Source organism: Phalacrocorax carbo, chromosome 9 (genome assembly GCF_963921805.1).
Source record: "Phalacrocorax carbo chromosome 9, bPhaCar2.1, whole genome shotgun sequence".
Lineage (NCBI taxonomy): Eukaryota > Metazoa > Chordata > Aves > Suliformes > Phalacrocoracidae > Phalacrocorax > Phalacrocorax carbo.
This window is the reverse complement of record NC_087521.1, coordinates 32,652,178-32,668,189: the sequence shown is the minus strand read 5'-3', so window position 1 is coordinate 32,668,189 and position 16,012 is coordinate 32,652,178. Positions and strand designations below refer to the sequence as shown.

General features: G+C 48.1%; 1 protein-coding gene across 5 annotated transcripts in view; it reads left to right on the top strand.

The window, feature by feature from the left end:
* The window catches only part of DAAM1 (dishevelled associated activator of morphogenesis 1), a 96,696-nt gene that overhangs the window by 14,235 nt on the left and 66,449 nt on the right, over nt 1–16,012 (top strand). For all 5 annotated transcript variants that reach the window (XM_064461016.1, XM_064461015.1, XM_064461018.1 and 2 more), the window contains exon 2: nt 4,060–4,157. The gene's annotated coding sequence lies outside the window, so the exon portion shown is untranslated. The remainder of the gene's footprint in view (nt 1–4,059; nt 4,158–16,012) is intronic.

Genomic DNA, 16,012 nt, shown 5'->3' with positions numbered 1-16,012 from the left:
CCTCCGCAGGTACCATCCTGGAGGCATCCAACATGACTCAGTGTCTTCGCTGATATTTTTTTAAAGTAGGTCTCAAATTGGTGCCAATTTTAAAAGATGGGGATGCTGGGAAGTGATCCCAGGAGGTGATCTGGAGCCGTGGAAAGCAGTTCAAGGCGTGATCAGCTGCAACCATTCCTTCCAAAGGTAGTTTGGGAGCAGAGCTGCTGCTGAGCCTGTGGTGGAAGGGCAGTGCCTGGCCCTGCCCTCGGTGTTTGACAGGGACGGTTTGATTGATGAGGGTGTGGGGAAGTGCATAGAAGCTGAGGAAATGCTTTGTACTGGGGGAACATGAGTGCTTCTCTCGTCTTTTCATCAAGAAGCTGAAAAATGTAAGCGTGTGTCACTTTGTCAGGGGTGCAGTGGTGGGCATCCAGCAGCTCTTCAGTCTATCAAACAGTCCATGTCTGGAAGCCAAAGCCGGATGTGTGCTATCCAGAGCAAGGCACAGGTACATCTGTATATTCATTTATTTTTGAGCTCCATTTAAGCAGTAGAACAAACACTCACAGAAAATGGCCTCGACCTCATCTTGGTATTCTGGGTCCAGACCGCTGGTGGCTCCAGGAGGGTGCTTGAGCTTGACAAAAGTGCGTTCAGCCCCTGGCATCAAGAGAAGTGGGTAAGATTAACAGGTTGCAGTGCATGGGAGTCCCATACTCCAGGAGAAATCGCTCTTCCAGAGCAGAATTTTCTAATGGGGCTTCGTGGGGCTGGAGAAGGATGATGCAGAAGAGGTTAGTGTGGATCTGTGCCACGTCTCACCAGGTCCCCACCTCCCTGCCCCACAGCAGGCAGCTCCGTTAGGGTGAGCAGCACATGGGATGCCATTGGCAGCAGCCTCTGCATCCAGACCTTGCCTCCCACCCTGCCTGGTGACTGCAGCCCCACATGAGCTAACAAGCAGGTGTAGATGGAGCTTCTGTGGATCCAAAGCAGATGTCAAGCAGCATTTTTACCTACTTGCTTGCAAAAATCATCCACCAGGACTACCCGCTCTGGGGCAGAGAGGTGGGGGGCAGGTGAGATGTGGCACAGATCCTTGCTGGTCTCTGTATCGTCCTCTGCCAGCCCTGTGAAGCCCTATTAGAAGTGTCTGCACTGAAAGAGTGTTTTTTTCTCAAGTACGGGACTGAAATGATAAAGTTGCAGCCTCCCGCTGCTGAGGATAGCCCTCGTTTTGTCTCATCCAATTGATCTGAATGAAGTAATTTATAAGGATGTTTTCCATGAATCTAAATCCATGCTTGCTGCTGTGCCTGGGAGGTTTAACTTGCTCAAGAGACTGCACTGAATATCTCTGTCCTGAATTGCACTGCAAAGTCCTGCTCTTCAGGAGAGGATGGGGGATACAGCTGGATCCTCCAGGAACATGCTGCGGGCGGCTGATCGTGCCAAGTCCCTGTTAATTGTGCATCTCCCAGTGTGGGCTAAAGTGGTTAGGTAGGGCGTAAGTGCAATAGTTTCTCTAGGTATGCATGTGGAGCTTGAGGAATTTGTCCCTCGTGGCAAGCAATTCCTGATGTTACAGGTCTTGGGGAAACTGAAGCCAAAAATTAAAGGGGGGGAGGGAGTGTTGGCCTTTGGAAGGAGACCATGATGTGGAAATCTTGGTACAGGTAGGTTTCCCTTGCAGACCTCTGCATGATGTTTCCTGGTGAGAGGAATTGAAAAATTCCTGTTATGCCACACCACTTCCCCTTCCAAAAACTGCTTCTGCAAGCCAAGGGTGCATGTCTTTTGAAAGCGATGCACGTGTGTTGAAGAAGCCTGCCATGGGATCTGCCTGAAAAAAGAGGATTCAAAAACCCAGCTGTGCTACAGATAGAGAAGTCAAAGATAACCCCAAGATCCCCAATGCCGAACTTGTTCCCCTTGCTTTGTCTGAGCACCGTGGTCTGCTGGGGCTGGAGCAGTGATCATGAGTGGGTTCATCCCCTGGGAGGGGACCTTGCTTTCTGCTGCGCACCATGCATTTGGGATGTTGTGTTTGTGCTGAGGGGTGCAAGGCTGCTGTTGTGTGCAGGAGGTGGTTTCTGACTTGTTCTTGGAGCATGATGACTGTTCTGGGGACCTATGAGCTGATGTGGCATGGGCTGGGGTCAGCCGTCCTTGTGGGTACCCAGAGCCTGGCTCTCCATCCCACTCCACCTGCCTGGCTGAGCACCCAGGGACCACTCCACTTCTCCTCCAGAGTGCTTCCAAGACAGTTTTGCAGCTCTTGGAGGTCAGAGCTCATGCTGGGAAATCCAGAAACATTTCCAGAGCCAAACCACGCCACAGCAAGCGGGTGTGTGCCTGGTCTCTGCTTCTCATTTCCTTCAACGCTTTAGAAAGCAGTTGAGCTGCACACGGGGTTTCAGCAGGGTGTCCCCTCTTTTGTTCTGATATATGAGAAACGTCTGTGCATGTGTTTATATTTTTTTAAAAAAGTATATATTTTACCATAGCTGTTTGTGATCTATGCCACTCAGGACTGGTCTGGTTGGGTGAAGGAGGGATGTTGCTTGCAGCTGCCTACCTGTTGCACTGGCAGCCATCTGATGGTCCTGCATGTCTGGCCATGCTTGCACTTGGAAAAAGCAAGTGTTTACAGGGAACTATCCCAAACCTGCTCAAACCCAGCTAGAAAAGCTCCCTCTGATGTGAACAGGCTTTTGCATAAGTCTCACTGCATCAGTGGAGAGGCCCTGTTGCTGTTACATGTATTGCAGCCTGGCCTAAGCCTTTCCATGTGTGTCCGTCTTGCATCTTCTGTCCCCATGTTCCTGCACGCTTGCTGGCATGTCGGGATAAAACCAATGCAGCTTCTGGTGGCAGGGCTGGATGTGGGGTTGCTGTTTGCCATGCTGCTGCCCATCCTCTGGGACAGTGAATGCAAGGTCAAGGCATCATCATGCCAACGGCAAACTGGAGCAGCCGTATAAAGTTGTCATTTAAAATAATTGCCAGGATGGTTTTTCCTCCCTTTCCCCCCAACCCCATCCCCATGTTCTTCCCTGGCACTGTGTCCTTCCCCACCCACAACCCTGGGGCTGCCTGGATCTGTTCAGGATTTATGTTAAAAGGGAAATTTTATGTATGTAATTAAAACATTGTATTGCTGGTAGAAATGGGATTTGGTGCTTACTGCTGTGACTCTTTCTCATGCGTGAGGGTGAACTGATTGATTACTGAGGTTTGAGATTAAATATTCCCCTGAGCTTTGCTGGCATTTAATGTGGTGGGGGAAGGGCAGAGAGAAGGGGAGGAAGAAAACTATGGTTTTCTCCAAGGCAAGGAGAGCAGGGGAATGTCTACTGAGCACATCCCCTGTCTTGCTCTGCACACTGTCTGCTGTAACAGAGGCTCCCAGTGCTGGTATCATGGACCACAATAAACTGGGTGCCTTACTCTGCATCCATGATGGTGGGTGAGCTGCTGCTGGGCTTTGCAAATTCCTTTCACCACTGGGTTGAGCATCCCATCGCATCGTGTTCTGTCCCTGTGGCTCAGCTGCATCCTCACCTCCCTGCATCCCAGTCCTCACAGGGATCCCTCTGAGCCTGGCAGCAGGGTAGGCCTGCTGTCCCTTCCCTTCTCCCTCGGAGCACGCCTTATTTATTTCTTTTCCTTAATTTCTTTTAAACCAAAAAACCCTCTCTTCTTGGTTTCGATGAGAGTGGAGGAGAAAAAACCCTGATGCGCCACTCCTCAAGCGCACAGAGGGAGTCTCGCCTTGTTGGAGACACCCGCCTTTCCTTGAAGTCTAATTTTAGCTGAAGGCGATGGGATCCCTCCAGGGTACGACAGAGGTTTCCTATCAGCCTACACCTTAAGAAACATGAACACAAACAAAAACAACACAGAAGCACTTAGGTTTATTTGGGTGAATTCTTTTAAAAAAGGGTGTGACTTATTTTTGTGAGCTGTCCTGACACTCACCGGCTTTGTTCTGCTGCAGTCGGGTATTTCAGGTCTTCCAAGATTTAATCAGAATAATTAGTTACTGTCTGTTTATACCTTCTGTTTTTGTTGCAGGGTTTCCAAAGGGCGTATTTATCTTCCAGAGTGCTGCCTAAGTGTCACTTAATCATTAAGCATCTGATTTCCTCCAAGTTATCTGTCATGCTGCTTATGTAAGTAAATAAAAAAAGGGGGGGGAGATAGTGTTGGCGGATTCTGCCTGGGGGGGGTTGTAAGGATTTTTTTCCTGATTGTCATGGGTTTAATTGTGAGTTGCCTTTAGTTCCCAGCCCATCATGCAGTGATCAGAGGACTGTGTGTTTGGATTGGGTCTTAACGACCCAGCCAGTTTAATGAGGTTGCTTTCAGCCAAGCCTTCATGTATACCCCACCAAATTGGCAAGAGGTGTGTTCCTCCCTGTCATTTCAGGAGGGGGGAAAAAAAAATCTTTACAGAAATAAAGGGCTTTTGCTTTCACTTGTCCAGTTATACCTTTGACTCCTTAACCCGGTGGCATCCCTTATAAAAATCACAGATCTGCCTGGAAATAAGTTACTGCTATAAGTATGACAGGATTGGAAATTGGGTGGTTTTCAGCCTGCATTTGCACATTTGATTTGGGAAGGGGATTTGGTGACGCACACATTTCCCATCTCTTTAACATGGGAGGTGAGAAAGACACAGAAAAACACTGCAGAAGAGGACGGGATGGCTAGAAAGCCTCATAATTAGACAGATGTGGTGCTGAACCCATGCCTAGTTCATGCTCAGCACCTAGACAAATTGCATGATATTTTCCCTGCAGAAGGCACCTGCCATGCTGATGGCAGTGTGAGGCTGGACAATTTTGAAGGGGCTAGGGTGAGGGCAAGGTGGGACCATCAGGATCTGTGAGGCTTTGGTGGCTTCAGTGGACTCAGCGAAACACGCTTGCACGGAGGCTAAGGTTGAAGTCCATCTCCTCTCTGCATTTGTTGGGGAGAGTGAAGATGAACCACTCTGCTGGGGCATGTGTTGGTCTCTGTGCCGTGGCAGAGCTGAAGCTGGACATGTTTCCCATGTCCTGTCCACCTCACACAGCTCCTGAGCAGATTTTGGAGAGACACCAGCAAATCCTCTGTCCCCTCTGGGACTGACATGGTGGCTGTCACAGCTAGCAACGGGTTGCCAGTGGCCCTCACTTTTTCCGTTCTGGTGCCCGTGGGGGTGGGAAAAGTCTGATTTGATGTAAATATTCTTAAGGAAGGCTGTCGACCTGATTTTTCCTTTGATGTTTACCCAGCTGGAAAGCTGGTAGAGGTTCAGACGACACCTTCCAAAGCGCTGGGGATGTGTGATGTGCAGCACAGCCATTGCTCCTGCCTGACATGGCCTCTCCAGCTGCAGCAAGGGATGCCAGAGGGGGTGTCAAGTCTCTAATCCCCATCTTACTGGTGTGTGCCTGCCTGCTTCAGTCATTCTTGCAGATATGCTTGGCTTGGGCAGAGGGAGAGGGGGGGAGGAGGAGCAGAGCTTCTGGGAGTTGAGGGTGAAGGCACAGAGGGGGAGGGAGGTGGGCAGCATCATGGGGGTGGATGCTGGGAGGAGGAGACAACGTGGCTTGTTTGCCTGGTGCTTTAGGAGCTGCTTAGTTAAATGAAGGGAGCTACATTTGGCTTTTAAATAGTTTTGGAGCATGTGAATGCTCCATGTTGCTATCTCTCCTTTCTGTAGCAGGAGTCACCTCCTGTCCCCATCTCTCTTTGAAGAATGCCCCCCTGTTAAAGTCCACCGTGGGACACAGGAAGTGCAGCTTGGTGGCCACATGCTTTCAAAAATCCTTTCCAGTTCTCCCCAAGTTCCTCATCACTCCAGACCACTTGTCCCTTGACTCCTCCCAGTCCGGCTGCTGTGAGCCTTGGTGATCAGGACTGACCACAGGTCCCCTCTCCTGTGGAGGTCACTGCATGCCAGGAAGTTTGGTGCTCACCACATGGCACTGGCTGGTCTTCCATCATCTCTCCTTGAGCATCCCACGTAAGGCAGAGCTGATGCCCCTTTGGCTTTTCTGTGCTTTTGGAGGGCTGTGTGTTTCTTCTTTCCTTTCAGCCACCTGGAACACTCCTCCAAAAGACTAGAGAGAATTACTTTTTTTTTTTTTCTGGAAAACCTTATTTCCCCAGTTGTCCCTTGGTGCAGAACTGGATGTTCTTTTTGTGGTTGGGCGCCCTGTTACCTGGTAAAGGAGATTTGTAGCGCTTAGTTTTATTTAATTAATGTAGAAAATGAAAGTGTTTCAAATTGTGTCCTCTCCTTGGGCCCCAGAATAACACACTCCTGTGATGGAGGATGCCAAAGGCAGACACAAATCCTGAGGATGGGAATGCAGGGGATGTTTGCTCACCAAAAAACTTCATCTCAATCAAGAATGGGGAATATTCCCACACACCATAGCCACCCTGGGGGACGGGCTGTGTCCCCACACACAAGCAGACCATGGCCACCAAGTGCCACTGAGGTGCCCCCAGGCATGGGGCTGCTTTCTTACTCTTGCCCTTGGCCACGTGCCCACCAGCCACTTCCAGACGTGGCGGGGGAAGGTTTGGGAGGAGCACACCCCGTTTTCCTCATAAAACTCCAAAGAAGAGGGTTAGCCTGTTTTAGATTTTAAAAATAACTTGCACATTTGGAAGCTGAAGTTTCAGAAGGGCTCCAAACAGGATAATGGCTTTGATCATGGCAGTCTTAGATCAAGGCAGGGCTTTTTAGGTGTGCTGGATCAGCTGGAAAGTATATTGTAGTGTCTAGACTTTATCATCCTTGAGCAAGGCTTTTTTTTTTTTTTTTTTTTTCAAATCTACAAAAGGTCTAATCAAAAGCCCACGTACCGTTGATAGGAAGGCTCTTTCGGAAAGGAGCCTGCTCTGGGATTTGATGGTGTCCAGAAGTAAGTTAAAAGAGGTGGAGATCACCTTTGGACTTTAAAGAACCTCTGAGACTCTGCTTTACAGGCACTGCTGTTTCTGATGAGGCCATTAGCATGGGTGGAAGCTGTTGTGTCAGCAGGAGGGTGAGGATGGGGACCTGCCATGTGCCATACCCCTGGTCCCCAGAGTGGTCAATTCTTGCAGCTGAGCACTGCTGAGACCTCGTTGCTCACCCTTTGGCAGCTGTGGTTGGAGTCAGCGGCTCAGACCAGCATCTCCCACAACCATTTCAGTTTTGGCTGTGTAATAACCATAAATGTCCGCGTTTGGTGTTTGGATAGAACTTCAGCATTTCTTGCTTAAGTGTAGAAAATGTATGTTTTTCTCTTTGCTTTCCATAAGTGGGTTTTAAAATATTTTTTTTACTACTTTACCTTTTTAAAAATTTTATTATTTTACATCATTCCAAAGGATTAGAGGCAGAGGAGTGACTTCCCAAGGTGCTTGAAATAAACTCAGAAGCCTGCCGTGAAGGTGAGGACATCTGGCCACATGTATTCACTGACTTTCTCTTCCTGAAAGCCCACATAGCAATTGAGCTCCATTACGTTGGAAGATGCTCTGTTGAGAAAGCAGAGGCAATTTTTCTTCAAAATGGTGTGTTTTTTGCACAGTGGTCTTGTGTGTGTTTTGGCAGGTGTGTTGTTGGAAAAGTCATCGCCAACCATCTCCTCGGCACATGCTGCAATGCACCATGAAGCCACGCTCAAATAGTGCCACGGGCTGCAACCGTAGCCCGAGGCTTTGGTGGAGTCACAGCCTAGCTGTGAAGGCTTCAGCTGGAAGCTTTGGAAAACATTTGGAAATGTTTTGGAAAACATTTGGATCTAGGATGTCATAGCTCTGCGTCTGGTTGTTTTCCTTTGCTTTGTCCTTGAGAGAGGGAACTGCTGTTGGGTTTCTGTTTTTTCTTTCCATCAATTACTCTTTTAGACATACTTATTTCCAGGGATGAATCAGAGCAAATGCCAGCGTGTAAATAGTTTGCAATATAAAATGGTATTAAAATTGGGCTGGAAGGGATCTTAAGAGGTTACCTTGTTCCCAAGGCAGGGTCAGTTGAATCCATGCATCGAACTGGAAGGCGATCGTGTTTGCTGGGAGTTGTTTTCTCATAAATTATCTAAGGAGCAGAGGCAAAAGTCTACCAAATAATGCTGTTAGTATGTGTGTGCAAGCCTCCCTCAGTTTATTCAAATCATTTGCTGAATAACTATTGAAAATTAATGCTGGGTTTGTTCCCAGAGCTATTCAAAGTAATATTCCAGAGTAACCTTTTCTGCCTTGGCATTTCCAAAATACGGCAAAATTTGTGGATGAGATGCATTTACTTGTAGTCTGTATTTGACATGGAGCCATCCTTGTTTTGCCCCATTTCTGAGACAACCAGACCTCAGAAGCCCCACTGGGATGAAGAACAGGTTTTTTTCAACAGTGATTAGATGTGACTTTTCAGTTCTCCAGCTGGTCCGTGCTTGAGCTGGAGGGGGAGCAACAGAAAGCTCCCAAATCCACCCCAACAACATGGGGTAGTTTGGGATGCTGTCACACCAGCCCCATGGAAATCAACAGCAACATCTTTCCTTAACATCTGCAGGTTTAGATAAAGCTGCGAGATCCTGGGCAGTGGTGGGAGAGGAGCATTCTCACTAGAAATCCTCACCTGCTTTGACATGGACAGCTAAGAGAGGACTTTCAATTAATTTCTCCTGCATCTTCCTCTGTCCCAGCTTTGCATCTTGAGCAATGGATCAAAAAAACTCTACGCAAGAGCCCTAGCTTAATCCCCTCACCTTCTAAAGGTGCTGCAGAGCTCCACTGGGTCTTTTTTCCTTGCTTATAGCTCCACATTTCAGTGATTAAAGGTTTTGGAAGAGGTTCACCTGTAGCCAGCCGGATGCTGGCTTGCTCTCCAGCCAGCATTGTATTGGTATTAGCATCCACACAGCCCAGACAGTGACTGGTTTTCCTTCATCTGGTCCTTTCCCCAGCCAGTTTATAGTAGGTGATAGCAAAATTAATCTTTCTTTGGCCATGTGGCAGGCTTGGTTAGCCCCCCCCCCCAGCCCATCTGTATGTTTAAAGTCAAGATGGCTGGCATTAGCGTTACTGTTTGGCCAAACGTATGCAGAGATATCACGGCTTAGATTTGTTACAGATGGGTTTCTGGGTATAGTCTAAGGCATTCTGCCAGCCAATTTTCTATCTGTAGAAGTGATTGGCATCTCTATAAATAAAGCTGCTGTGGGTTTATAAATCTAAATATACTTATTCATTAAATTATTTTTACATCCCAAGTGGGTTGCCATCCTGTGTTATCACAAGAGAACCATGCTCTTCACATATGTGTTATCCACAGCAGCAGAAATGCAGCTTCTGAGGCTTTGAAATGCTTTTTCTCTTGGAAATACATGTGTGTGAACTGTCCATGAGTTGCTGTGCCATGGTGGGGTGAGAAGGACCTTTTCACTGGAACATCTTCACTGTCATCACTGGGAATGACCCTCTCCTAGAGACTGTTGTAGACAGAGCTCCGGAAGCGGTAGTGGCTGTAAATACAGGAATGTGAACTTTTTCTTTTTTGGCTCACAAATGAGTATGACTTTGCTGTGATATTTAGTCCCCAGGGCCAGGTAGATACTATTTGCATGGCTTCTTTGGTGCTGGGAAGGACTTCCCCACAAGCCTCTTCATCCATGTCCTTGGGTGGGGAGTCTCGCAAAGGGCTTCATCTCTCTGCCCATGGGCTGGGCTGCATGGGAAATGGGGTCTTTCCACCTCGTTTAACCACCCCTGCTGTTGTTTTGGCTACAGGAGCGAGGGAAAAAGTCTCCCAGACCAGCTCCAGGCACTGCCGTGAGCTGGGGAGGTGCAGAGCCTGAGGGAGAGCCTGGCCAGCCGCCACGTAGCCGGGCAGCAACACAGGCACTGGTAAATCTGGCTTGGTCTTTGAACAGGCTTATGAAAACACTGTGAGCTGAAACCTCTGGGTATTTTTGGGTTTGTTTTCCTTCTCCTTTGAAAGCATTTGAATATTCATTCAGTAAATGATGAAACATAGAGGACATCTGCCTGAGAGGCAGAGTATCAGCTGCCTCACTTTCCTCAGTAATAATGTGCATAATTGAAAGTTAACCTATGATTTTAGCTTAGTTTCTAAAGAAAGGAAGCTTTAGAGTTGGTCTGTCCATCTGCTTCTCCTCCCCCGTCACTGACAATTCATCAAGTCCATTGGCTGGATTTGTCCTCTCTTCCAGGTTGATTTTCATCTCAAATATGTGGAGCTGTTGCAAGCTTTGTCAAAACAGGTATCATATTAGAAGGGTATTGTGGAGGTTGTTTAAGGGAAAGGATACAGTGAAAACTCAGTCTGTACTAGACACTAGGGAATACACGAGTGTTATGAACATCCAAGCTGTAAAGAGTGCTTTAGCTGGATTTACCATCTTACGAGCCACCAGAGAGCCCACACTGCAGGACTATGCACAGACATGTAGGTGTTGCAGAGGGAATGTTTGCTATGTGAATTCTCTGATGTCTGTTAAATGTAAGTTCATCCTGCAGCCTTAATATAAAAGTGGCTTATATTGCTTAGGTTCACAGAGGGAAATTGCCTCTTTGCTAGTGTTGGTATTCCTAGTGCTGCTTACCCCACCGACTGTAGTTTCTGTAGTGTAGCAAAGTCAATGCAGTCTTGTAGGGTCTTCAGAGGCTGGTAGCAACATTTACATGTCTTGACCCTTAACTGAAGCTGGTTGCAGTTCTGCATGCCATTAAGTGTTGCGGAGGAAGGGAAGGGCAAGCTGCTGGGATTCAGCATTCTGAAGGTGGGAGCTGGATGATGGTGTTGAAAACCTCACCATCTCCCATCGCAGAAAAGCTTAGTGTTGCAGATGAGCAGCAGGTGAAGAGGCGAATATGAGAAGCCTGAGTGGTGGGTCTGGTGTGTGCCTGTCCCTGGGTTATTTCTGGTGCACAGTGGCTGAGTTGTAGCTGCATGGTAGAGGTAAGACATTGACATCTGGGTTGTATCCTGGAGGTACCAGGATGTGTGATGTGTGGCTTGGACAGACCAATGGTATTTGACAAACTTAGAAGTGAAATGAATCACCTTGCCTGGTGCAGGTAAGGGCAGAGATGACCTTGACAGTGGCGTGAGACCTGCTGTGTGGCTGGTGCCAGCAAACAGGGAAGTGGTGGCCTCTAGGAAAGATGTTCCCATGGTCCTTGTGTCCTGTTGCAGACCCTGATGCAGTAAGGGAACCCTTCCTCCCCAAATCAGCAAACAGCTTCTGGTTGGCATATGTTACCCAGGCTCTGGAGGTCCTGGTGTGGGTGCCCGGAGGATCCATAAGGTAGTCTGGAGGTTACCGTGTGACCAGCTGTGCTCAGTGTTGCTGGGAGCTAGCTGCTGGTATATGTCCCCTACGTGTGTGTGTGATATCCTTGCACCACCTTATGTCTCACAGAGTTGGGGTGGGAAAAGGGAGAGACCCTGAAAGACCAGCCACCTACTTCCCTACCAGGATATGATGTGGTGCAAACAGGGCTCAACATTCATTGTGTTCTTGGTGAGCTGCCAAATGTTGCATATCTGCCTGGCTTTTACTGGTAGGTGTCAATACTTTTTTCCATGCCTGTTTTTTATTCTCTGCTTCCACCAGAGCTTGAATTCTTTGCAGTGTGGGTTTTTTCTCTTTTTTTTTTTCCCTCCATTTTTTGCCTTAGTAAGAACAGAGCTGAAGTACTGGGAGCCCAAACCAAACCTGTCTATTACGCATTACCCGATTAGACGCCATGGTAATAAGCATTTGAATCTAAAGCTAGATTAGGCAAGGAGCAGTCTGGGGCTGGATTTGCATAGCACACATTCCTTCTTTATATGACATGTTGGTAAATCTACTGAAAGTGAATTTATAAAGCACCACTGTGCTTCGAATGATCCTGTTGATGCATGGGTTGCTCCCCCACAAGGCACTTAACTGGGCAAAAAATGCCTGTCATTGCGTGGAAGATGCTTTTTCTCTTCTCTTCCTGCTCTCAGAGCTTGTGTTGCAGTTGATGCAGATGGGTAGCTCTTGCCAGCTCTAAAAACTTGCATTAATGGGTTTTTTTTCTGTAGAAGCAGTTATTTCAGGATGATTTCTCTTTCTGTGGCAATGTGCTGTGGTAGTAAAGTGAATCTGGAGTTTTCAGGTTCCTAAATCCAATGTGCAGCTTCTTCAAGCTTTCACTGCAATGTTACAAGTCTTTTGCTGGAAAATGCTGCAAAGATTTGTTATCCAACAGCCATTTAATTTCTTTCCCCTGTGGACAGTCACAAGGTTGCGGATGATCTCAGGGTTGCTTTCTCTTGGAGTTATTTCATTAGTGTGTGTTTAGGGCATCCAAACTGCAGGTTAATCAGGAGCAATGGGCTACTGAGGTTAGATATGGAGGAAAATGTTTTTCAAGGCTTAGTGCAGTGGCTAGGCAGCAAACCTTCAGGCTCTTCATTGTAGGGGGAGGGGTTTGAGATGGAGGTTCTGGATGTTGGAGGTTCTGCGTGTTCTTGTCCATTTTAGGGAGGGTTTGAGATGGGTGTGCTTGTGCGAAGAGCTAAGCAGAAAATTGCCTCTTATCCAGCCCCTGCTCATGGTGACCTCCATCTTGTGGCAAAGCGTACAGCAATTATACCTTTGGGTCTGTAAGCAGGGATGCTCTGATGTTGTTGCAGGCCCTGGGCTGAAAAGCACCAACCCTGCTGGCTTGGCTTTGCTTCTTTGTTGCAAGGGCTCTGCTTAGCCACTTCAGGAGGCCAATGAACATGGCTTGCCTGGCTTGTGACCCTCATAGTGTGGGAATGAGGAAGGACAAATCAAGGAATAAGGCTCATCTCACTGAGTTTCAAGCTTGGTTGGACCTGCTGCACCCTACTTTGTTATCAACGGTGTTGTCTGAGCTGCGTTAATGGAAAGCTGCAGCCCTGAATGGCTCCTCTCGGCAAGAACCTCAGTCGTGATCTCTGCAGCTAGAGCTGTTTCAGCTTCAAAGCTGCTAAAGGAATGGGGGGCTGTTCTGGGGTGTCGGGGACACACTTTATTGCAGGAGAGCTGGGCAGACCTGATATCCATTGAATATAATGCCCTGAAGCCAGGAAAGGAGGTGAGCTTTGAAGGAATGTGCTGATCACCAGTGGTACAATGAAGCCTTGCCCTGGTGGCAGATGTGAAGACCTCTGCAAGACTCTGCCACCACCAGGATTCTGGAACCCTCAAAGAGGTGAAGTTCTCCATTGCTTTGGATCATGAGTAAACCGGACTGGTGTTGATGGGGAGAAGTGCTTTCACTTTGCTAGCCAGAGTGGTGGACTCCAACCTCAAGCAAGAAGTCATCTGCAAGGAGTTGTGAGCTTGGAAAGGGCCAGGAGTATTGACGACTGGTTCAAAGATGCAGGAAGGCAAGTGGTGGTGTTGAACCATGCAGCATCTCTGCAGAGATAGCAGTGGGCACACAGGAAATAAAAATCCTGTGCGTGTACTCAGTGTGTTTACATTTGGTTTGTATTGATGCTGCTGATGCTGATACTTTTCTGGATTAAGCATTCATCCAGAAAATTAATTATTTTAAAATAGCCTCTACTGATTTTTAAATGCACCCCCTTTGGATCTCCACTGGACGGATGTTCCCCTCTAGATGCTCCCGCCGGCAAAGAGGGACCTTTCTTCAGTCCACCCCATGCAGCGATGGGTTGGCTGACTTTGGAGCAAGCTCTTCCTTTTTCCTTGCCATCAGTGGGAGGCAGGATAGTTAGGCAGTTAAAACTCTGTGCCTCTGTTAAGCCAGGTTCTCCGAATTGCAGGTGGTGGGTTTGAGCAGGTCTACTGGGAAACCAGAGTCCCACTGTCCTTTTTCATGGGGTGGTGCAGCTCCATCCTGGTCAAAGTGGGGCTTTTGCCATAAGCTACATCAAGTTGCATCTACATTTAAAAAATACAATCAAGCCTTCCAATTAGTCTCGCCTGCTGTGCTCGCCTGCTTTTCTTTATTATGTTTAAATGCAAACAGTCTTTTAGTGTAATGTGAAAAAATTGCTGCTTTTTCCCAGGCTGGGTGGGAGCAGGCGTTGTGCTGGAGCTGTTGGGATCCCGTTGTGCCTGATGCAAGCTCACATATATTGTTTTTCAGCATTCATCTGCTGAAGCATGGGGAGGTATTAGTGTCATACTGGAAGGAAAGCGGCTGGGGGGCCATTTCTGTCATCGCACATATTTATCAAGGAATTCTCAACCCAGGTTCATGCTTTAGGGGGAAAAATCACTCTGGATTAACATCAGGATTTAAAAATCTTTAAAGGAAAATTAGCATTGCAGATGGGTAGGCCAGCTGAGAGATCTGACAAATGTGTTTTGTTTGCTTTGGGCACTTTCTGGACTACAGGTTTAATGATATCTTGAAGCTTAGTGATATCTACCCATCAGGGTCCCTGTTAGGAAGGACTCTTATTTACAGCAGCCTCCGCTCAGTTTGCATTTTGAAAGAGAAAATAAAACTGGCTTGCTACACACCACAAGCTGCATGAACACCAGTAGCCCCACCTTAAGCATGGATAATCCTAAAAATCTCCGAACACAACCCAAAACTAGCCTGTGGGACTCAGCTGGTAGCTCCTTGTTGCCTTGCCATGGTGTGGCCCTGTGGAAGATGTCACTGTGCTGATGGACTGGAAGCATCTGCTGGCGAGCAACTTGGAAACTCCAGTTTGCAAAACCAAATTAATTAACAGGCTTTAAGAGAGGAAAAGTCTGCCTGCCTTCGCCCTCCGTTTTATACTTGGAGAGCCTGTCTCACCCGGGGGATTACTGCTGAAATGGGGAGCAGTGAAATGGAAAGCTCAGCAGTGAGGCTTTGCATAAGATAAATCAAAGTCATAGCCTAAATATTCATTGGAGGAGCAGGGCTTGAGGCTGGGGGGAGGCAAAAAGGGGGAATTAAAGTAAAGGAAGGTCTTTATTGAACTATTGTTCTCCAGGAAAAGGCTAATTGGCAAACAAATTTCTTCCTCCAGTGGGAAATACAGCTCCTTTCTCCCCACTTGCCAGGCTGTTGAGCTTTTATTGACAAAAGCTTTGCATCGTCAAAGGGAGTAGTCGGAGCTGGGAGTGATCTTGGAAATGAAGTGACTTAAATCCACGTCCTTTCAGATAGAGAGGGAAGTATTGAGAGGGAAGGTCTCCTTCCAGCAGCCGGGCTGGGAGGTGGTCCAGGTGCCCATCGTGTTGGGAGGTTTCTGATCACCGGAGCTGCTCTTTCCTGGCTAATTATATGTAACTTGTGATGCACTGGGGTGGGCTTCACAGCCTGGTATTGTCAGCCTCCTGGAGATGTTTTGTGCTTTGTGTGAGTGTTTTCCCCCTGTTGGGGCCAAAACCAGCCATGGAAATGAAGTGGGGGTGGATGTTGGCTTGTGCTTGTGCTGTGTGTTGAGGGTGGAGCCAGGATGGAGGAGGATGTTTGCCCTGGGATGCTTTGCAGTGCTGTAGCAGCCCCCTGAGCTGCGCAGGCGGTCTTGTATCCCTCTCTTGACTGTTTTCAGCCTGGAGGGCTGCCTGGCCGAGGCTTGGCATCACCTAGCCCAGACACTTGCAAAAGGTCCCTGAGAGACCAGGTTCAAATGGCAAAGGACAACTTTTCTGAGGGCCTTCTTTACAAGGCTGCAGGCTTTCAGGAGAGCCCCAGATCAGTGCTAATCCCTCCTTGCGCGTGACCTCAGCTCTGAAAGGGCTGTGTCTGTGTCTGCCCCTTGGAGCCCCACCACAATGCAGTGCCAGCAGCTGCCACCCCCAAAACAAGAGCGGGGTGAGGGGAGCACTGGGAGGGACAGCCCCTTGCATTGCCTTTCCTTTCTGCTGGGTTTTTCTATGCTGCCCTTTGAAGCTGGACTGGGGCATGGGGAGGGCAGGGGAATGCTCCAGCATCCTTCCTTGGAGAGCCTCCTGCTGCCTTCGCCTCCCTCCACCTTCCTGGAAGTCTCTTGGGCTCAACCCACCTCCAACAAGTGCTGTGCCTGGGTTTGGGATGC